This window comes from Pan paniscus, chromosome 6 (genome assembly GCF_029289425.2).
Source record: "Pan paniscus chromosome 6, NHGRI_mPanPan1-v2.0_pri, whole genome shotgun sequence".
In the NCBI taxonomy this organism is placed as follows: Eukaryota; Metazoa; Chordata; class Mammalia; order Primates; family Hominidae; genus Pan; species Pan paniscus.
This window is the reverse complement of record NC_073255.2, coordinates 80,182,514-80,205,010: the sequence shown is the minus strand read 5'-3', so window position 1 is coordinate 80,205,010 and position 22,497 is coordinate 80,182,514. Positions and strand designations below refer to the sequence as shown.

At 43.6% G+C, this 22,497-nt stretch overlaps 1 long non-coding RNA gene, 2 other non-coding genes and 1 pseudogene across 3 annotated transcripts; 1 reads left to right on the top strand and 3 right to left on the bottom strand.

The window, feature by feature from the left end:
* Positions 1–478: 478 nt before the first annotated feature.
* On the top strand, positions 479–10,456 carry LOC134730677 (uncharacterized). Its single transcript, XR_010112591.1, has 2 exons — positions 479–1,245; positions 6,426–10,456. It is a non-coding gene; the product is annotated as an uncharacterized LOC134730677 (long non-coding RNA).
* Positions 7,500–22,229, bottom strand: LOC117981000 (T-complex protein 1 subunit zeta-like; annotated as a pseudogene).
* On the bottom strand, positions 11,542–11,676 carry LOC112440577 (small nucleolar RNA SNORA15). Its single transcript, XR_003028607.2, has one exon. It is a non-coding gene; the product is annotated as a small nucleolar RNA SNORA15 (small nucleolar RNA).
* On the bottom strand, positions 16,075–16,208 carry LOC117981291 (small nucleolar RNA SNORA22). Its single transcript, XR_004672763.1, has one exon. It is a non-coding gene; the product is annotated as a small nucleolar RNA SNORA22 (small nucleolar RNA).
* Positions 22,230–22,497: the final 268 nt, after the last annotated feature.

Genomic DNA, 22,497 nt, shown 5'->3' with positions numbered 1-22,497 from the left:
GGCAAGGATGGTCTCAAACTCCTGACCTCAGGTGATCCACCCGCCTCGGCCTCCCAAAGTGTTGGGATTACAGGCGTGAGCCACCGCACTTTCTTATGTTATTAAATAGCCTAGCCCAGGAGGGTGCGGTGGCTCACGCCTGTAATCCCAACAACTCTAAAGGCCAAGGTGAGAAGATCGCTTGAACCCAGGAGTTCGAGACCGGCCCGGGCAACATAGCAAGACCCCCCCCATCTCTACGAAAGATACAAAAATTAGGCCAAGCGTGCACCGCGCCTGGCTAATCTTTGTATCTTTCGTAGAGACGGGGTTGCGTCATGTTGCCCAGGCGCATCTCGAACTCCTGAACCCAAGCCATCCTCCTGCCTCGGCCTCCCAAAGCGCCGGGATAGCAGGGCCCAGGCAGCCTCATGTGTTCTTTAAGCAGTCCCTCCCGGTTGTACACTTGGATAGTTTTCTTTTTTATTTTTTTATGCAGGGTTTACCTCAGTCTCGCAGGCAGGAGTGCTGTGGTGAGATCACAGCTCATTGGAGGCTTGAATCTTGGGGTTCAAGTAGCTGGGAGGCTGAGGTTGGACTACAGAGACGGGGTTGCGCCATATTGCTAGGCTGCTCTTGGCCTGAAGGGATCCTCCTTCCTGGCCACGCCCGGACACATAGTTTTCCATTTTTGACCGACATAAATACTGTGCTGGGTGGGAGTTTGTCAACTACCCCTTTCCAGCCAGCAACACACAGAAACTGGCGGGGAGGTCGCGGTTACCAGGCTCCACTCTGAGAAGACTGCCCAGCTCCAGGCACTGTAGAGCCCTTGTGACGTGACAGAAGGCCCGCCCCTGTGACGTCACCGAAGGCGCCCCCCAAGATGTCGCAAAGGCCCTCCCCTCACGCAGAGCCAATCGGAACTCCAGGTGCTGGGTCTTCCAGGAGAGCGCCTGCGCGGGAGGGTGACCACAGGCGGCCGGGCGGGATGTCCTGTCCGCCGTCTTCAGCCCAGCTGCCGCCACCCATAAGCTATGAGGAGGAGTTTACGACCACCTGGACTACTACCACCTGCGTGACTTCCCGGCCTGAGGGGTCCGCGCAGCAAAGGCCTGACGCTGCTCGAGCAGGCGCTGCGCACCTACCGGCTGGCGCCTGGTAGGCACGAGCGCAGGGTCGCCCAGAAGCTCCTCAATGGCCGGCGCAAGTACCAGCCAGCGCCAGCTGCAGCCCTGGCCGCGCACTCGCCTCAGCTGAGCCTGGGTATGTGCACCCCCCAACACTTCCCCCAGCCATGTTCCGGGGACCTCGGGAGCGTCCCCCACCGCCCGGTGCCATTCGTGCTGGGCAGGGTCGGCCCGCTTTGAGGCTGCCCCGCGTTAGGGAGCTGCACTGCACCCCCACCAGCTTGACCTCTGACTGCCGTTGCAATAGCATTAAAGCCTTTGGAACTTTGTAGGTGGGTAGAAGGGGCTAGGAACCGAAGAAAACATCTTTTTAAAAATTTATATAAGGGACTGGCCGGGTGCGGTGGCTCACACCTGTAATCCCAGCACTTTAGGAGGCCGAGTGGGTGGATCACCAGGTCAGGAGTTGAAGACCAGCCTGGCCAGCATAGTGAAACCCTGTCTCTACTAAAAATACAAAAATTAGCTAGGCGTGGTGGCGGGCGCCTGTAATCCCAGCTACTCGGGAGGCTGAGGCAGAGAATTGCTTGAACCCGGGAGGTGGAGGTTGCAGTGAGCCGAGATCGCGCCATTGCACTCCAGCCTGGGCAACAAGAGCAAAACTCCGTCTCTAAATAAATAAATAGGATTTTCAAGGCGAGGCATGGTGGGTCACACCTAAATAAGTAAATAAATAAATAAAATGGATTTTCGGCTGGGCATGGTGGCTCACGCCTGTAATCCCAGCACTTTGGGAGGCCGAGGCGGGCGGTTCACGAGGTCAGGAGATCGAGACCATCCTGGCTAACACGGTGAAACCCCGTCTCTACTGAAAATACAAAAAAAAAAAAATTACCCAGGCGTGATGGCGCGCGCCTGTAGTCCCAGCTACTGGGAAGGCTGAGGCAGGAGAATGGCGTGAACCCGGGAGGCATAGTTTGCAATGAGCCGAGACCGTGCCACTGCACTTCAGCCTGGGTGACAGCGAGACTCCGTCTCAAAAAAATAAATAAATTTAAAAAATAAAATAAAATGGATTTTCAAGGCCAGGCATAGTGGGTCACACCTATAATCCCAGCACTTTGGGAGGCCAATCCAGAAGGATTGCTTGAGCCCAGGAGTTCGAGACCAGCCTGGGCAACAGGGCAAAACCCTGTCTCTATCAAAAGCACAAAATAAGCTGGGCATTATAGTGCACACCTGTAGTCCGAGCTACTCAGGAGGCTGAGATGGGAGGATGGTTTGAGCCCGGGAGGCAGAGGCTGTATTGAGCTGAGATCATACCACTGAACTTCAGCCTGGGTGATGAGCCAGACCCCGTCTCAAAAAATAATAATAATAATAAAAATAAATTCATATAGTTTGGTATGATTTAGTAAGTTTCAGCAGGCAGATTGTCAGGGTAAGATGGATTGTTATATATACATTTATATATATAATATGTATATTTATATACTTATTTATTTTAGCAGAGATAGGGTCTCCCTATGTTGCCAGGCTGGTCTTAGACTCCTGAGCTCAAGCAATCCTGCCTCGGGTTCCTAAAGGAAGCTCACGTTGCAGGTGTGAGCCACTACACCTGGCCTATAAGGGGAATTTAAGGGACTCTCTACTATGATGTCCCTTCTCCCAATCCCTTTCCGCATGTAGAAGAGGGTTCTGTTGAGTGACTGGCATTTGCTTATATTTCTCAGTGCTATGCCCAGTGTAATGGAAAATGCACAGACTGGCTCAAGAGCCCAGGGATTTCAGTTCCAGGCCAAGCTCATCCACTGACTGACAGAGTCAGTCAAACTTGTTTGGATTTCAGATTCTTCATCTGAATAACGTAGATAACACTTATCCCATAGTACACTGCAAAGATGACACGTGACAGTGAACACGTTAGTTTCCCTTTAAATATTAAGAATTAGGCCAGGCGCAGTGGCTCACACCTGTAACCCCAACACTTTGGGAGGCCGAGGCGAGTGGATCACAAGGTCAGGAGTTCGAGACCAGCCTGGCCAATATGGTGAAACCCCGTCTCTACTAAAAATACAAAAATTAGGTGGGTGTGGTGGTGGGCGCCTCTAATCCCAGCTACTTGGGAGGCTGAGGCAAGAGAGTCGCTTGAACCCGGGAGGCAGAGGTTGCAGTGAGCGAAATTGCGCCACTGCACTCCAGCGCCTGGGTGACAGAGTGAGACTCAGTCTAAAAAAAAGAAAGGAAAAAAGAATGAGATTAGAGAGTGCCTTTATTCCTCCTGGAAGAACACCTGATGTACCTGAAATCTTTGTTGGTGACAGGAAATATGTCGATAGCATAGGGTTTCACTGTTGCCTCCCACACAGGGCCTTCACCATCTCTGCCATCTGGAGAATTTGTTCCCATCAGGAATCTCCCACCTGGCAGTGGGACCATGCTAGTAGCCTGTCCATTTCCTGCAGATAAAAAAAAGAGGTATCGGTAATACATGCATATATATAAAACAAGTGGTAATATTTGGATCGTATGCAATACTCATGATGGTGTGACAAAACAAAACAAAAAATGTGGAGGTTTAAAAATCTGGCTTTAAATTCCTTTTGCATTTTGTTTGCCTTCACATTCTTGTTCTGCCACTTAGTTTGATGGGAAACCTTAGGCAAATTTCTTAATCTGAGATTCAATTTCTTTTCTTTTTTTTTTTTTTTTTTTGTGACAGGATCTCACTCTGTCACCCAGGCTGGAGTGCAGTCATGCAGTCTTGGCTCACTACAGCCTCTGCCCCCGTGGGCTCAAGCAATCCTCCCACCTCAGCCTCCTGAGTAGCTGGGACCACAAGTGTGCACCACCACGCCTGGCTAATTTTTGTATTTTTTGTAGAGATGGGGTTTTGTTATGTTGCCCAGGCTGGTCTCAAACTCCTGAGATCAAGTGATCCTTCCACCTCAGCCTCCCAAAGTGCTGGAATTACAGGTGTGAGCCAACACGCCCGGCTGAGATTCAATTTCTTCATCTGAAAAATGAGGATACCTATGGACAACTGTAGCTTGTTCATAAAAGAAAAAAAAATAAGTATGAAAAATGGGGATACTATCTCACTATCTCTTAGGTAGTAGCTGTATCAATTAAAGTAACATGGAACCAGGTTCAATGGCTCAGAGACAGGGTGCAGAAGCGAAGGCAGGAGGATTGCTTGAGCCCAGGAGTTCAAGGTTGCAGTGAGCTATGATCATGTCACTGCACTCCAGCCTGGGTGACAGAGTGAGACCCTGTCTCAAAAAATAAAAAATAAAAAGATAGTAATAAAATAGCATGGGTGAAATGTTGAGCACATGATAGATTTGCACTTACTTCTTTCTTCCTCTACACAAACCCTTGCCCCAACTAGGCGAATTTAGACACTCTACCCTAAAATACATCTAGCACTTTCTACCCATCCTTCTGCTCATGCTGTTTCTCTGCCTCTTCCTCTCCATTTACTGAACTCTTAACAGTTCTTGGTGATTCTCACCATTATATGCTCCAGAAGGGAAGTATATAATACATATATATTTTTGACAGTATATACCTGGCCCCTGCCATAAATGCACAATGATTATCGCCAAATAGTTAAATGAGCACCTTTAGACTTGTTTGAATGCCTCAGAAAAATCATAGAATTAAAAAGGACCGGCCAGGCATGGTGGCTCACGTCTGGAATCCCAGCACTTTGGGAGGCAGAGGTGGGCAAATCACCTGAGGTCAAGAGTTAGAGACCAGCCTGGCTAACATGGCGAAATCCTATCTCTATTAAAAATACAAAAATTAGGCTGGGTGCGGTGGCTCACACCTGTAATCCCAGCACTTTGGGAGGCCAAGGTGGGCGGATCACGAGGTCAGGAGATCAAGACCATCCTGGCTAACAAGGTGAAACCCCATCTCTACTAAAAACAAAAAAAAATTTAGCCAGGCGTGGTGGCGGGCACCCGTAGTCCCAGTTACTCGGGAGGCTGAGGCAGGAGAATGGCGTGAACCCGGGAGGTGGAGCTTGCAGTGAGCTAAGATCGTGCCACTGCACTCCAGCCTGGGCAACAGAGCGAGACTCCATCTCAAAAAAAAAAAAAAAAAAAAAAAGCCAGGCATGATGGTGCACACCAGTAATCCCAGCTACTTGGGAGGCTGAGGCAGGAGAATCACTTGAACCTGGGAGTCGGAGGTTATAGTGAGCCAAGATCGTGCCACTGCACTCCAGCTTGGGGGACAGAGCGAGACTCTGTCTCAAAATAAATAAAAAAGGGTCTGTGCTTCAAACTCCTTATTCCACAGGAGGAAACCAAGACCCAAAAAAGAAATATGACTTAAAGAGCTAGTTAGCAGCTGACAGGACTAGATTCGGGTCTCTTTACGGTACTGTTTCCAATAGGCCACACTTCTTCAGCTTGATGCACCACTTCAGTGTCTTTACAAGAAAGGATGTCTAAGCACTGTAACTTCTTTCAAGGCAGAGTCCTGGTCTTTTGATGTTCCTCAAGATCCTGTCTTTGGCTCTCTTATTCTGACACATTCACACTGATTTCATCCATTTTCTTTTTCTTTCTTTTTGTTTTTTTTGTTTTTTTGAGGCAGAGCCTTGCCCTGTTGCCCAGGCCAGAGTGCAGTGGCATGATCTCGGCTCACTGCAACCTCTGTCTCCTGGGTTTAAGCGATTCTCCTGCCTCAGCCTCCTGAGTAGCTAAGACTACAGGTGCGTGCCAACACTCCCAGCTAATTTTTTGTATTTTTAGTAGAGATGGGGTTTCACCATATTGGCCAGGCTGGTCTTGAACTCCTGACCTTGTGATCCACCCGCCTTGGCCTCTCAAAGTGCTGGGATGACAGGCTTGAGCCACCGCGCCTGGCCTATTTTCAGTTTCTTCAACAAATATATCACCAAGGGGAAAAAATGGATCATCCTGGCATGGTGTCTCAGGCCTGTAATCCCAGCACTTTGGGAAGCTGAGGCAGGGATTGCTTGAGGCCACAGTGAGCTATGATGGCACCACTGCACTCCAGCCTCGGCAACACAGTGAGACCTTGCCCCCCCGCCCCACCAAAAAAACAAATAAATAAAAGGAGTAAGTAGGGAAATAATCAGATTGAATCGGAATTAAGAAATAACATACAATTGCAATGTATGAGCTTTATTTTGTCCCTAATTCAGCCAGCAAACGTTAAAAACCCTTTATGGGATAATAGATGAATTTGAACAGATTGGATATATTATTAAGCAGCGCTGCCAGTTTTTTAGTTGAGAAAGGGTAATTATTTTTTCGTGACTTCTTTTGACTATTCCAGCTGAAGGTTTAGAATAAAATGGGATATGTCTGGACCCACTTCAAAATGGCTCCGGCAGACGGGGAGAGTGCGATTCCACAGGAGCAGGACTGGCCACAAACTGGCAGCTCTTTAAGCTGGCCCACGAGTACGTGAGGGCAGGGGTCGTTCCTCGTTACATTCTCCTCTTTCCCTTTTTTTTTTTTTTTTTTTTTTTGAGATGAAGTCTCGCTCTATCTCCCAGGCTGGAGTGCAGTGGCACAATCTCGGCTCACTGCAGCCTCCGCCCCCTGGCTTCAAGCGATTCCCCTGCCTCAGCCTCCTGAGTAGCTGGGATTACAGGCCTACGCCACCACGCCCGGCTGATTTTTTGTATTTTTGTGGAGACGGGGTTTCACCATGTTGGCCAGGCTGGTCTCCAACTCCTAACCTCAAGTGATCCACTCGTCTCGGCCTCCCAAAGTGCTGGGATTATAGGCATGAGCCACCGCGCCCGGCCTCTCTTTCCCTTTTATAAGTTTGAAAGATTCCAGAGCAAGAAGTTGAAAGCACAAGGCGGTGAGGCACCCTGCGCACCTAGAGCGACCTCCCCAGCCGGCAGCTGCAAGCGTATCCCGGAAGCGGGCAGAGGGGCCTCAGGCTCTCTCCCACCAGGGCGGAGGGCCCCATCCCCTTTCCTAGCGCCCCCGGCGTGGCCGGCGGTTCAATGACCTAGCCGGAGCCACGCACCAACCAGGAGCGACAGCAGGGACAGCAGCGGTGATGAACAACCCATGCTGGCATCAGGACTGGCGCGCCACGCCGCGCACACCCACGGCCCCGCTGCTCATCCGCCCTCACGCACCACGGTGGCAGTCGCCTCCTCCACACATGCGCATGCTGCTCCACCACCGCCCCTCACCCACCGGTTCAGCGGGGGAAACTGACGGACGCGAGGCGTAGGACTGGCCATACCACCTGCAGGGCTGCCCAGGGAAGTAAGGAAAAGCAGGTTGAGGGTCCCTAGAGGCCCCTTCACTACTTTTTGAACCTTTGGACAGCTTTCATTCCCTTTAAGATTGCTTCTGTGTGTCAAACCATTGCAAGACCACAAAGGAGGTTTCAACTTAACATTTATTTGCACACTCCAGGTCACTGCTGAGCCCCCAAATCCCACAGCCTACTAAACACCAACTTCACTTTCAAGGACCGCAGAGATAGACCAACTATATAAATCTTGTGGAAACATAGTAATTTGGGTGAGGAAACTATGATGCTAGAGGCTTTGGGATGAATATTTTGCATAAGCAAAAGTTCAGAAGCTTGAAAATATAGTCAGCCTACAAATCTCAAATTTCACCTGATAACCGTAGCCCTTAGCCACCATGCCTTCCAGCTCTCTCAACTCCCTTGCCTCTAGTTTACTCCTCTTCCCATTTCCTACAACTGTGTAGGGGGAGCATTTTAGCAAAGCTATTTCAAAAGTGTGAAAAGTCCAACTGATCAATAAATTTACTCAGAAATTTACACTAACGGGATGCTTCCAAAATTTTAAATTACTAAGCGTTATTTATATTAGCATAAAAATTTTAAAACCAGATGCTTAACAATAGGGTACTGCTGAATAATTTAACATATGTCCACATAAAATTAAACCATTAAAATCTGCTTTTTCAAGGAATATTTAATAAGGTAGGTAATATATGCTTATTTAACATGGAATTTTATGTCACTGCTGCTAAAGCAAAACATCCTGTTCACTGGGTGAAAGACCTGCTTTATGTGTGTACACTTCAGTGCAATTTTTAAAAAATACTGTAATTATAATTTCAGAACTTCCAAATTTCAACAGATGCCAGTGTTCTCTCCTTTTTTCACATGGGAAAATTCCCTTGAAACTCATTTGAAGCTTGGACAAAAGTTCCACAGCTGTATTCTTCAGGATCACTTTGCAGAGTCTTCAAGACTCAGATACAGAGGAAGCTTCAATTCAACCTTTCAGAGAAGACATTCCAGCTCGCATGATCTCATCAACCAAGAGAATGTTGGTGGCAATCAGTGCTGAAAGGGGGATAAAAATTAGATAGCTCAGATGATTAGGAGCCCTAATTCGACTCAACTTCCCACTTCCAACTAAGCTGCACACGTTAACATCCAATTAAATTTCCCCCTTCCCCTCTACACATCAGAGGGCGAGTTCGGTTTCCATACTTTTCAGCTGATTACATTATTCATGGGGGAAAATGAGCAACTAAACAGAAAACACCAAATGAAAAGAGTATGATGATTCTCTAACAGTTTAGTTTTCATTTTCCCAAACTTACCAGGAATGAAGAAGCTGTTTCTTTACACAATCGTTATCCCATAATGCCTGCTTCTGCTGCTACCACGGGCTCACCTAAAAGGCAACCAAAGTAAGTTCAGTCAATAAGAACCAACAATATTGTGTGTGGCTTTGCTTATCACCGATGACTCATTTCCTCCAGTATTAACTATGGGAATTCAAAGCTTCTCTGTTAGCCCAATTTTCTACTCTAAACCACGACCCCTGTCCACAATATTTGAGGAGTGTCTGACTTCTACTTAGAAGATCTGAACACCCCTCTCTCCTTCTGGATACATTTCTGTTTACCCATACTAAAGTACAGCACTGCAACCCTAATCTGGCTAAAATGGACTGATCATTTCCCTCATTCCAGAAATCTTTTTTATTAAATAATAATGTTGACAGCAATAGGTCTTGCACATACTGCATGGATGTACCTGTTATCTGTCTCCCACTTTGTACTTAATTTGTGTTGTTTTGTTACAGGGGCCTAAGATCAGGGCTGTCACCATTTCATTAGATTTCTAGATCCCCTTTTCTGGCATTATTTGCTATCTTTAGCTGTTTTTCACCCATGAATATAATCACCCAATCTATTTTCTTATCATAGTACTTGATTAAAAACTGAGTAAGGTGGCCGGGTGCGGTGCTTCACGCCTGTAATCCCAGCATTTTGGGAGGCTGAGGCGGGCGGATCACGAGGTCAGGAGATCGAGACCATCCTGGCTAACACGGTGAAACCCCATCTCAACTAAAAATACAAAAAATTAGCCAGGCGTGGTGGCGGGTGCCTGTAGTCCCAGCTACTCGGGAGGCTGAGGCAGGAGAATGGCATGAACCTGGGAGGCAGCAGTTGCAGTGAGCCAAGATCTTGCCACTGCACTCCAGCCTGGGCAACAGAGCAAGACTCCGTCTCAAAAAGAAAAAAAAAGTAACAAAGAACTGAGTTTAAGGCAAATGCAATATGAAAATCCTTCAACATTAATCTGAACCATCTACCACCACTCAACATCTCCAACAAAACTATACCAAAGTTACTCAGTCTACTCTACTCCCTTAATTATTATACCTAGTCATTCCATTTTTTATTAATATCCTATTTTATCCCATTTTAGAACCCAGACTTCCCTAATAGTACTGGTGTCAAATTGCAAAGCAAAAGATTTTTTTTGTGGTCCCCATTTTGAATCTTTCCTGGCTTCAACTCACATGTACTACATCTAGTTTTTCCTCTACAAACAGTTGCATTCTCTTACCTGTGTTCAGGTCCACACCCACGAGCTGACCTGATTCTGAATGTTCTGCTTAAATTTTAACTAATGTTTCCTGAAGGTCAAAACCAGAATTCTGAGCAAGAACCTAAAGTAAACAAATTTAATTCCTGAGAAAACAGGAAGAATTGATATTTAAAAAAAAAAAAAAAAAAAAAAAAAAGGCTGGGCATAGTGGCTCACACCTGTAATCCCAGCACGCTGAGAGGCCAAGGCGGGTGGATCACAAGGTCAAGAGATTGAGACTATCCTGGCCAACATGGTGAAACCCTGTCTCTACTACAAATACAAAAAATTAGCTGGGCATTGTGGCACGTGCCTGTAGTCCCAGCTACTCAGGAGGCTGAGGCAGGAGAATCGCTTGAACCTGGGAGGTGGAGGTTGCCGTGAGCTGAGATCATGCCACTGCACTCCAGCCTGGGCGACAAGAGACTGCATCTCAAAAAAAAAAAAAAAAAAAAAAAAGCAAAAGAAAATCTCGGCCGGATGCAGTGGCTCACACCGGTAATCCCAGCACTTTGGGAGGCCAAGCCAGGTGGATCGCCTGAGGCCAGGAGTATGAGACCAGTCTGGCCAACATGGTGAAACCCCACCTCTACTACAAATACAAAAGAAACCTAGCCGGGTGTGGTGGCAGGCGCCTGTAATCCCAGCTACTGGGAAGGCTGAGGTTGCAATGGGCCGAGATCACACCATTGCACTCCAGCCTGGACAACAAGAGCAAAACTCTCAAAATTCTTAAAAGCAAAACAAAACAAAAAAAGAATCTCACTGCATGAAGACAGAACATTTATGTTCCCTTCAGAGAATAACCAGACACAAGTTACTGATCAACTGTCTCATCTACCCCAAACCTAGCAGCAATACACCAGTCATAAACTATACTTCAAAATTAGTATATAATCAAAAACAATGATATCAGTTTAGCTAAAACCAAAACAAAAAGCAAGTTTGTACTCAAGTATAACCCCTAATACTGCAAATATTAAGCTACAGGTTCTCTCTTGCCATCTGAAACGTCAGCTATTCAGGCCTCCCAGAGAAACCAAATACATTTGGATGTTCTAGAGTCGGGAAGAAAACTGATCAAACCTGTTTATCCAAAATCCGTATTATGAATAAAGCCTACATTATCAAAAGGGTTTGATCAGCTGAATCTTTTGGAAGATTGACTGTTTAAGGCATACACACCTTGGGAATAACGAGCAACGCATCAGCAAATGCTTGGACTCCAAGCTGTGCCTTGCCCTTTACACTGAGCTTATATTTATTCAGGGCTTCTGCCATTGCCACTTCCACAGCACCAGCACCTGGAACCACACAGCCTGTTGGATGGGGGAAAAAGAAAAATGCTAAGAAAACTGTAGAACTAATTATGAATAACAAAATATACATATGAAAGCCATTAATTTCTTACAAATTCACTATGACCACATCAATTTAAGTACTGCATGTGAAAGCCACAATACAAGCGACTAACATATCAAATAGGAGAATGGTCCAACCAGAATGGCTTCACTGGCCACTGGCAGCCTTTCAACAGATCAGTATTAGTTCATTTATTTGTATTCACCTTTAATAATGATATGCTATGAAAAACCTTAGCATACCATCAGTCATTCTAAAGGGAAGACTGCTTTTGCATGGTGTCTGGCTGTGTAAACTACTGATAAAAGAACACAGTATTCAGCCATGCTTTTCAGACCAGCAAAACAATTTAATAGAATTGAAATATGGTGAGGATCTTACCATCATCAATAGCATTTTTGACAGCCCTCAAGCCATCCCTTACTGCATCTTTGATCTAAGTGTGGGCTTATTTGGTCCTTTGATCAATAATGTGACAGAATGAGGGTTGTTACACTTCTCAATAGAGGTGAACTTCTCCCTTTGTGTAGAAGAAACATGATTTTCAAAAACACGATGTGTGCAAAGAGAGAAGAGGGACTTACAGAGAATGACAAGCAGCATATTAATAAGGAACAAACTTGATCACATCAAACCAAATTATCTTTTTGAAAAATCACATATAAATGGCTTCCCATTACTACACATAAACCTTCAAAATGTATATAAACAAAAATCTGATCCTGAATTTCAATTAATTTTTCTGCTAAAGACTTCATGAACCAGGCACAGTGGCTCATGCCTGTAATCTCAGCACTTTGGGAGGCTGAGGGTGAAGGACAGCCTGAGCCCGAGAGTTTAAGACCAGCCTGGGCAACACAATACCACCCTGTTTCTACAAAAATTACAAAAAAAATTTAGCCAGGCATGGTAGCATATGTCTGTGGTCCCATTTGCTCAGGAGCCTGAAGCAGGAGGATCACTTGAGCCCAGGATGAGGAGGCTGCAGTGAGCTGTGATCACACCACTGCACTCCAGGCCAGGCAGGAGTGAGAACCCATCTCAAACAAAACAAAAATAATTCATGAGCTAAAAAGTTGTATTACCCTCAGGAAGAAAATACACTTACCAATGTATACTCATATACAAGTCCTGCATGTCCCAAGCAGTCAGGACTTAGGTCCTCAAAAGAATTCAGGGCCACCCCACCACAAGCAAGAGTCAGCCTGAAATAGCATTTTAAGGGAAATGAATAAGCAATGTTACCAGTGAAGTTCAAAGAGAAGACCAGTAATTTCTAGGAAGGAATTTTTCAGAATTACACACAAAATTACAGTTTAAAATGTACTTTAACCTAAGCCTTTTCATTTGCCATCAACCAGCTGAAAACCAGTCTTTTAACCCTCCATTTAAACCACTCTCCCCAAGTCAGCAAATGAAATCTAAAGATGGACAAGAGCTCTTTATTGGCCAGGCATGGTGGCTCACGCCTGTAATCCCAACACTTTGGGAGGCTGAGGTGGGTGGATCACTTGAGGCCAGGAGTTTGAGACCAGCCTAGCCAACACGGCAAAACCCCACCTCTACCAAAAAAGCAAAACGAAAACGAAACAATTCAACGGGCATGGTGGCAGACACCCGTAATCCTAGCTACTCGGGAGGCTGAGGCACGAGAATCCTAAGAACCCAGGAAGTAGAAGTTGCAATGAACCACGATCATGCCACTGTACAACAGAGCAAGACTGTCTCAAAAAAATAATAAAATAATATTTTTAAAAAAACTTTTATTGTGGTGAGCTCTTTGGGAGAAAGTATACTGAATTCAGAGACAAAAAGTAAAATAATGTTTACAAGGGCATAAAGGGAATGAGAAATGGGGAGTAACTATTTAATGGGTATACAGTTTCAGTTTGTGATGATAAAAAAAAATCCTAGAGATGGACAGTGCTGACGGGTGCAAAATAATGCGAATATAGTTAATGCCGATTAATTGTACAGTTGAAAACCCAAAAATAAAGTATAAGGAAAAACAAATAATCCCAATTCATTTGCAAAATAAGTAAAAGTCAAATTACTTGGATAAATCTGCTACTCATACCTCTCCATATTCCTCCTTTTAGCTCTGTGAAGAGCGACTATGCCTTCTTTGAAAGAGCATCTAAGGAAAAGGGGTCAATTCCCTATAACAAAAATAAAAATTAGTTTCAACATCTTTCACCTTAAAAGTAAAAAGGATGATACATACTATTTAGTTTATACACTGGATTTTCATTCTCACCTTTTGATTAATAACAAATCCTTTATCTGAATCACCACAGACTTTCCTTTTCAGTTCTATTATTTGTTTTAACTCTATCTTCAATGAATTTTCTTTCAGCTTTTATGAGTTTTTCTCTTTCTGCACTCTTGTAAAAAAAGCCAGAATTCACTTCTCTATTAAGAAAAAAAAAAAAGTTACAGAAAGCAGGGAAACATTTATTTTTTGAGAAAATAGCTTCTGAAACTGGATTAGTCCTAAGATTTAACAAACAGCTCACTGAGCTCCAATCCTACCCCTTGCACATCTTCAGAGGCTGTTTCCTATAACTCTCCCAAACCAATTTGAGGATTATTGTCCTTACAGTGGGAAACGAAGTTTCACAAAAAAGTAACTCACCTAAAACACGAAGCTCCTCCATTTAAGTTAAGGGGCTATAAACTTAAGTTTTTTCATATTCTAATGACACGTTACAAATGAGGATATATGCATCCTCCACCCTTTTCTTCCTATCAAGATGCTATGCTCCATGGTCCAAAACAAGCCCTCTGATTAAGCTGTTCAAACACACACAAAATTATGGTTATTGATTTCCAGATGGGTGTATGTTAAACACCGAACTGAGAAGGCACTGATAATTTTCATGCAGTCAGCGTTGTTTCTTGAATTACTTGAAGATCCTATGCTGTACAGAAAAGTCTGCAGAGATAGTCTCCCTGGTAGGCTGTCAAACTGTGATGATATCTTTTAAAAACATGTTTTCTGCCAAGTGCCTGTAATGCCAGCACTTGGGGAGGCAGAGGTGAGAGGACGCCTTAATCCCAGGAATTCAAAACCAGGCTATGCAACATAAGGAGACTCCATTCTCCATAAAAAGAAAGGAAAAATGAACATATACATGTTTTCTAACTAAGTCTTTAGAAAAAAAAAATTTTTTAATTCCTCTACTGCTTCTCATTATGCTTTGTACCTAGCAATTCAATAAACGCCAAATGACTGATGTTGTTCACCTTTCGGAATAATTCTACCCATAAATACAACATAACATTCACCTTATTTCAGGAGAAAATATTACTAAAAGTAAAAACAATCTTCACCTAGCAATTTATCCAACTTATATCTTCACCGAGCAATTTATCCAACTGATATCTTCAGGTAAATATACAACATTTTATATCCAAATATATTAAAATTTTTGCCAACAATATATATTGTAAAAAGCACCCCTAAATTTCAAAACACACTTTATTAGTATTTTTTTTTTTTTTTTTTTTTGAGATGGAGTTTTGCTCTTATCACCCAGGCTGGAGTGCAATGGTGTGGTCTTGGCTCACTGCAACCTCCGCCTCCCAGTTTCAAGCAATTCTCCTGCCTCAGCCTCCCAAGTAGCTGGGATTACATGCGCCCGCCACCATGCCTGGCTAGTTTTTGTAATTTTAGTAGAGACGGGGTTTCCCCATGTTGGCCAGGCTGGTCTCGAACTCCTGACCTCAGGTGATCTACCAACCTCAGCTTCCCAAAGTGCTGGGATTACATGCCTGAGCCACCAGGCCCGACCATTCGTATTTCATAGTCTTCTACCACCTACCTTGTATCAGTTTCAGATTTATGTTTCTTGTCAATGATCACAAAATCATGAAGAGATCAATAGGTTCATCTTTTCTTTTAATGGCCAAAATGGAGCCCACTACAGCCTGCAATAGGAGAAGGATAACCATTAAGTAAATTCAATTTGCAGCAGCAGAAATATGTTGCTTTTCAGAAGGCTAAAGTAGACAGTTTCTTCATTTTACAATCTCTACACTGATATAAGTCTTTTTCTATAAGCAGATAGAATACATTATATATGAACAGCTGTTACATTTCTGAAATCTCAATCTGTAATTCCCAAACATTAACATTCCTCCTGGTGTTTCATTAAAAATACTGATAACTGGAAGCTTTCTAATAACAAAATCTCCACTTTATAAACCTTTTAATGAAAGCTCCAATTTTACTTTTAAAACCCGGTTAGGTATACTATTATTTGAATTTCCTCATTTTACTTTTTAGAGACACAGATTAGGTATCACTGCCACAAAAATGAAGCTACATAGCACCTTGTGATTGAAACTGGTAATTATATTCACATTTCTACTATCAGAGATTTTCTATACAGGTGTACCATACCAGACACAGACAAAATTTAATACATACCTCTGTTAAGACATCTGCAAGTTCAGCATGAACTTTAGTACAAAGAGATGCCCTGGCCACATCTTTAAGTGTTTCCTTGTCCATCTCTCTGCTTACTTTGACTTCTTCCAAAAAATGAAGGGCCTTTTCCTTCACAGCTTCAAATCCTTCAGTGATTATTCTGGGATGAAGGCCCTACAATAAACACACAATAACACTTGCATCTTCAATTAGGTGCAACTATAGTTCATGATAAAGTTCAGATAATTCTTGGAGGGATATTCTGATCATCATATCTTTGAACACGAGGTAATATAATGTGCTGGCTTTCTGAATACATTTAAAGGGATAAATATTCCTTTCAATGCAGAGGAGAAGAGCAGGCAATGCTCTAGCACAGGGTCAAAGCCAAGGGAACTATAAAGCACACTTGGGTGTTCACTGTGCAAACCACTCCGAATCATGTCAAAACCGACACTGTGTCCCAACAACTCACAGATGGTAGCATTATTCTATCTTTTCTATAGGTAATCTCCAACTAATTCACATCATTTACTAATAAAAATAAATAAAGACTGTCTGCTCTCTTTTACCAGAAAATTCTGACAATAGATTCATAGTCACTGAGGTTTGTTTTAAACCTTGGAACTAGTCAGGGCTAAAAAAGTGGATTTTATCTAAATGTAAGCTTTTGGTTGTATTTTTCCTAACAAATAAATATGCCTAGTCCTAAACATCCCATTTTAAAATCTCCATTATTAATCTAAAGACAGATACAAATCACATAGGCAATTCAACTTGATTACAAAATTATTTTCAGGCCAAAAAAGTTTCCATAACCTGTCCAAGCTCACAACAAATTTGTTTTAGACCAAGACAAAGACCCAGATTTAAGCCCCCTAATTCTACTGTATGGCCTCCGCTAGTATTAACACATCAATTTGTATAAATAAGTATCTGACACATCCTATATACAATAAAATACTACAGAAACAAGAGTTGTGTGCCGGGCGTGGTGGCTCATGCCTTTAATCCCAGCACTTTGGGAGGCCAAGACGAGTGGATCACCTGAGGTCAGGAGTTTGAGACCAGCCTGACCAACGTGGAGAAACCCCGTCTCTACAAAAAATACAAAATTAGCCGGGCGTGGTGGCGCATGCCTGTAATCCTAGCTACTCGGGAGGCTGAGGCTGGGAATTGCTTGAACCCAGGAGACGGACGTTGCAGTGAGCCGAGATGCCATTGCACTCCAGCCTGGGCAACAAGAGTAAAACCCCATCTCAAAAAAACAAAACAAAAAAAAGTTGTGCATACTTCAGAAATGTAGAGATCTGCCTGTTTCAGCAGCTCTCCAATGATTAGGACATTGGAAGTCGTACCATCACCAGTTATATCATCCTGGGCTGTTGCTACCTTTGCTATTAAGGAAGCTGTTGGGTGTTGAATTTGCTGAAAGTAGAAAAAGAATGAATCACTTAAAACAATATGAAACAGTCTAAAAATACCACAAATAAAATGCATGAAGGGCCTCTTTAAGTACTATCTACTTGAAAAAGCTACCCAAGTGTTTGGCTACAAATTACTAAGATTAAAAAGTCACAATTAGCTATCACGCGCATGAAATTATAATGATGGAAACATTTTCATGTGTAATTTATTTCCCAGGTTATCTCTACTTTACAGATGAGGAAGCTTGAGGCTCAGTAAAAGTTTACTCAAGATGACAGCTAACAGTTAACAGTAACGGATAATTTTATATCCTTGCCTCTTTAGGCAAGTGTAGGGCTCTAGTGACAATAAGCCAGGTATCTCCTAAAATGAAAGCTCAGCAGCCTCCACTGTTACTCTGCAATGGCCAAATAATTTAAAAGGAAAGGTCAGGTGCGTTAGCTCATGCCTGTAATCCCAGCACTTTGGGAGGCCACAGCAGGTGGATCCCTTGAACTCAGGAATTCGAAACCAGCCTGGGCTACATGGCAAAATCCTGTCTCTTAAAAAAAAAAAAAAAAAAAAAAGTGGAAAAAAATTGTATTTTAGAGGTAAAATGACATGTCTGCAGCTTACCTTCAAATGATTCAGAGGAAAAATAGAAAAGAAATGGAGCAACATGTAAACAATTGGTGAATCTAGGTAAAGGGCACACACAATATAATTATTATTTTCACAGGTTTGTAATTTTTTCAATGAAAACTGAAAAACAGACTTCTGGAGATTGGAGAGAGGTTCCAGTGGGAGGGGACTTCTGAGGTGGTAGCAACAATTTATTTCTTAACTACAATGGTGGTTGTGTGTGTCCACTTCATAATTATTTCCTAAATTGTAAATGTTCTATGTGCTTCTCTCTACTTATGCTGTATTTCCCACACACTAAAACCCAAATAATTTTTTTTTTTTTTTTTTTTTGGTGGTGACAGTCTCACTCTGTCGCCTAGGCTGGAGAGTGCAGTGGCACAATCTTGGCTCACTGAAACAGCCTCCCAGCTTCAAGCAATCGATTCTCCTGCCTCAGCCTCTGGAGTAGCTGGGACTACAGGCATACAGAACCATGCCTGGCTAATTTTTGTATTTTCAGTAGAGACGGAGTTTCACCATGTTGGCCAGGGCTGTTCGTGAACTCCTGGCCTCAAGTGATCCACCTACCTCGGCCTTCCAAAGTGCTGAGATTACAAGAATGAGCCACTGCACCCGGCCCCAAAACAATTCTGACGTCAAGTTTAACCGTGGCTCCACTTTTCTGCTAACATGGGCCACCACTGAACCCAGTAAAAACAAAAACACCTCCTAGATTAGCAAGTCTTTATTAAAGATATTTCATCTGGATGTTGATAGCATGGTATACTACTAGCAAAACCCTAATTATTCTGAACTCAAATCAGCAGGAAATCATTTCTCTTTCTTGGATTTGAACTGCTAAGTTTTGGGAATTTCGGGATGAGTAAAATGCATACTCCCTTCAATAATCTCATATTCTCCATCCCCTAAGACTTTAAAAATGTTAAAGCAAAGAGATTTCTCTCCCCTCCAGTTGGAGATGGAGATGAGACATAACAGAGAAATTGCTGTTTTAAAAAGAGAAAAACTGGCCAGATGTGGTGGCTCATGCCTGGTAATCCCAGCACTTTGGGAGGCTGACTCAGGCGGATCACCTGAAGTCATGAGTTCAAGACTGGCCTGGCCAACATGGTGAAATACCATCTCTACAAAAAATACAAAAATTAGCTGGGCATGGTGGAGCAAGCCTGTAATCCCAGCTACTTGGGAGGCTGAGACAGGAGAATCACTTGAACCCAGGAGGCGGAGGTTGCAGTGAACCACTGGACTCCAGGCTGGGCGACAGAGTGAGATTCTGTCTTAAAAAAAAACCATAAAGAGAAAAACCATCCTCATGCATTTTGCCCATGTGATTGTGTCAACCACCCTTAATTTTTCAAATTTTATTATAATTAATGTACAATTACAGTCCTTTAGCCCAGACTGTGAATGGCAAAAAAGCAGGGATTCAAAGACAGGGCTGTCAGACTCCAGGCACAGTCAGTACTATTACTGTCACTGTTACATGTCACTTTTAAAGTACACCTTCCACTTCTCTCTCCATTATGTTAACCATTTCCTCTACTTTTTTGAACTGACAGCATATTTATAATTGCTGTTTTCATGTCTTCGTCTGTTAATTCCATCATCTCTGTCATTTCTGGATCTAGTTCTGTTGATTGTTCTCCTGATTACATCATATTTTCCTGGTTCTTTGCATGCTTGGTCATTTTACTGAATGCCAAACATTATGAGTTTTGTGTTTGGGGTGTTGGATTTTGTGTTTTTCTTTAAATAGGGCTGGACTTTGTTCTCACACACAGGTAAGATTCTTTAAATCGGCTGTATCTTCCAAGACTTGCTTTTTCATTGTTAGAGTAGATCCAGAGTAGCCTTTAACTTAGGGCGAATTTAGCCTCATTACAATGCCCTTTTGATGCCCTTGCATATACTCTGGCTAATGGGAACACAGACTATTCCCAGCTCTGTGTGAGTCCCAGGAATTGTTTGGCCTGCTGCTTTCCAGTGGGGTTGTTTCTCTGGCCTCAGGTGCTCTCCTCTCATGCACCTGTAGATCAGGACTCAACCAGATTTCAGGAGACTCCTCCACCTATCTCTGGAGTTCTGTGTACAACTCCCACCTCTCTGGTACTCTGCCCCACGAATGATGACAACCTTCCCTCCCCGCCAACCCCCATCTTGTCCTCCCAATTCTAAGACACCATGCTCTATTTGACTTCCCCATCCCTGCTCTGCAGCCTGAAAACTACCTCCAGATAATAAATTGGGGCAACCATAGAGCTCAGTAGGTTTGTTCCCCATCTTTCAGTGACCACAGTCTTGCTTTGCCTGTTACCCAATGCCTACAAATTGCTATTTCATATATTGTTGCTTAAAATAGCAAGGTAAATCCAGTCCTTGTTATTCTATCACTGCTGGACAGAATATATATCGCAAATCAAGTAACAGTTTCTCAATTTGTATCTTGTTGTTGTTGCTGTTTTGAGATAGGGTCTCACTCTCACCCAGGCTGGAGTGCATTGGCTCATAACTCACTGCAGCTTCAATCTCCTGGTCTCAAGGCATCCTCCCGCCTAGGCCTCCCAAAGCACTGGGATTATAGGCACGTGCCAGCCACTATGCCCTCAACTTAGTATCTAAATGCTTAGCCTTCATCCAGCTCTACCTCTTTATAACACCAAACAAAATTTTTCCTCCTTTTTTTCTTGGAATTTGCTCTTCTTAGTTTGACACTAAACTCTTAATTCTCCTACCTCTTTGATTATCATTTCTGATTCTTGAATCTTGAAAGTTCTAGGCAAGTTTCCAAAATCCTATTCTTGCCGCATTTTCTTCTCCATCTGTGTAGGATCTCACCAGTGAAATTTCAACAAGTCCCACAAATTCATTCATAACCTCTTTTGCAGAAGTACTACATGACTGGCCTTGGACTTCTTCATTCACAGAGGGGAAAAGGGTGAATACAAAATATAATTTCTACTACATTTTAAAATTTATGTATGTACTTCTATTATTATTATTTTTATTATTATTTTTAGCAGAGTCTTGCTCTGTCACCCAGGCAGGAGTTCAATGGCGCAATCTTGGCTCAGGGCAACCTCTGCCTCTGGGGTTCAAGCGATTCTCATGCCTTAGCCTCCCGAGTAGCTGGGACTACAGGCATGTGCCACAACACCCAGTTCTAATATTTGTATTTTTAGTAGAGATGGGGTTTCACCTTGTTGGCCAGGCTGGTCTCGAACTCCTGGCCTTAAGTGATCCACCAGCCTCAGCCTCCCAAAGTGCTGGGATTACAGGCGTGAGCCACCATGCCCAGCTATATATGTAGTTTTATACATATACAACCAGAGGAAAAAACAGCAGTTAATTCACTTAAGGTATTAAGAATGATGATCTGTTTTGTGGGTAACATTTTCTTTATTTTTCTATATTTTCTTTATTTATTTATTTATTTTTTTTTTTGAGACAGAGCCTCGCTCTATCACCCAGGCTGGAGTGCAGTGGCACGATCTCAGCTCACTGCAAGCTCTGCCACCCCTCCCGGGTTCATGCCATTCTCCTGCCTCACAGCCTCCTGAGTAGCTGGGACTATGGGTGCCCGCCACCATGCCTGGCTAATTTTTTTGTATTTTTAGTAGAGACGGGGTTTCACCGTGTTAGCCAGGATTGTCTCGATCTCCGGACCTTGTGATCTGCCCACCTCAGCCTCCCAAAATGCTGGGATTACAGGCATGAGCCACCACACCTTGCTATTTTTCTGTATTTTCAATACACACACACATACACACACACACACGAAGCTATTTTTGTGTGTGTGTGTGTGACAGTTTCACTCTTGTTGCCCTGGCTGGAGTGCAATGGCGTGATCTTGGGTCACTGCAACCTCTGCCGCCCGAGTTCAAGCGATTCTCCTGCCTCAGCCTCCCGAGTAGCTGGGATTACAGTCATGTACCACCACGCCCGGCTAATTTTTGTATTTTTAGTAGAGATGGGGTTTTTCCATGTTGGTCAGGCTGGTCTCAAACTCCTGACCTAAGATGATCCGCCTGTCTCAGCCTCCCAATGTGCTGGGATTACAGGCATGAGCCACCATGTCTGGTACGAAGCTATTTTTTAAGTCCCCATTTCTAACTCATAACTCCAGCTGTTTTCACAGGCCAGAATCTCACACCACTGTTTTCAAAAGCAAGTCACATATCTTCCACCTAGAGCCTGCCTTTCTCCCTCTGTGCCAGTTAATGATATTCAGTCCTCCCATAAGCTTGAGTCATTTCAATTTGTCCTTCTGTTTCCACATCTAGTCAAAAATCCTACTGGAAACAATGAATTTCAATCCATGAGAAAAAACATTACTGCAGAGGGCTCTAGAATAATGATCTCAAAGCAGCACTAAAAAGCTAGCAGAATGAAAAATCTCCTTTTTTCCAGGTCAGAGATATGAGACAATCTGCAAAGAGGAAGCCATGCCCTTGGCATAGAAGCCGCTTGTTCCTGGGATAAAGAGGTGGATTTGGAAGAGTAGGCCAAAATTGGACAATAAGCCAAGGGGGGAAACTGTTGAAGAGAGTCAAGAGGCTGGGGACTTGAGCCTGCATTTTGGGTGGCACCCAAAGATGACAAAAGGAGAAACATGTCATAAACCAGGCTTCAAATGGCGCTTTGGCAGAAAGTTGTTTTGCTGCCCAA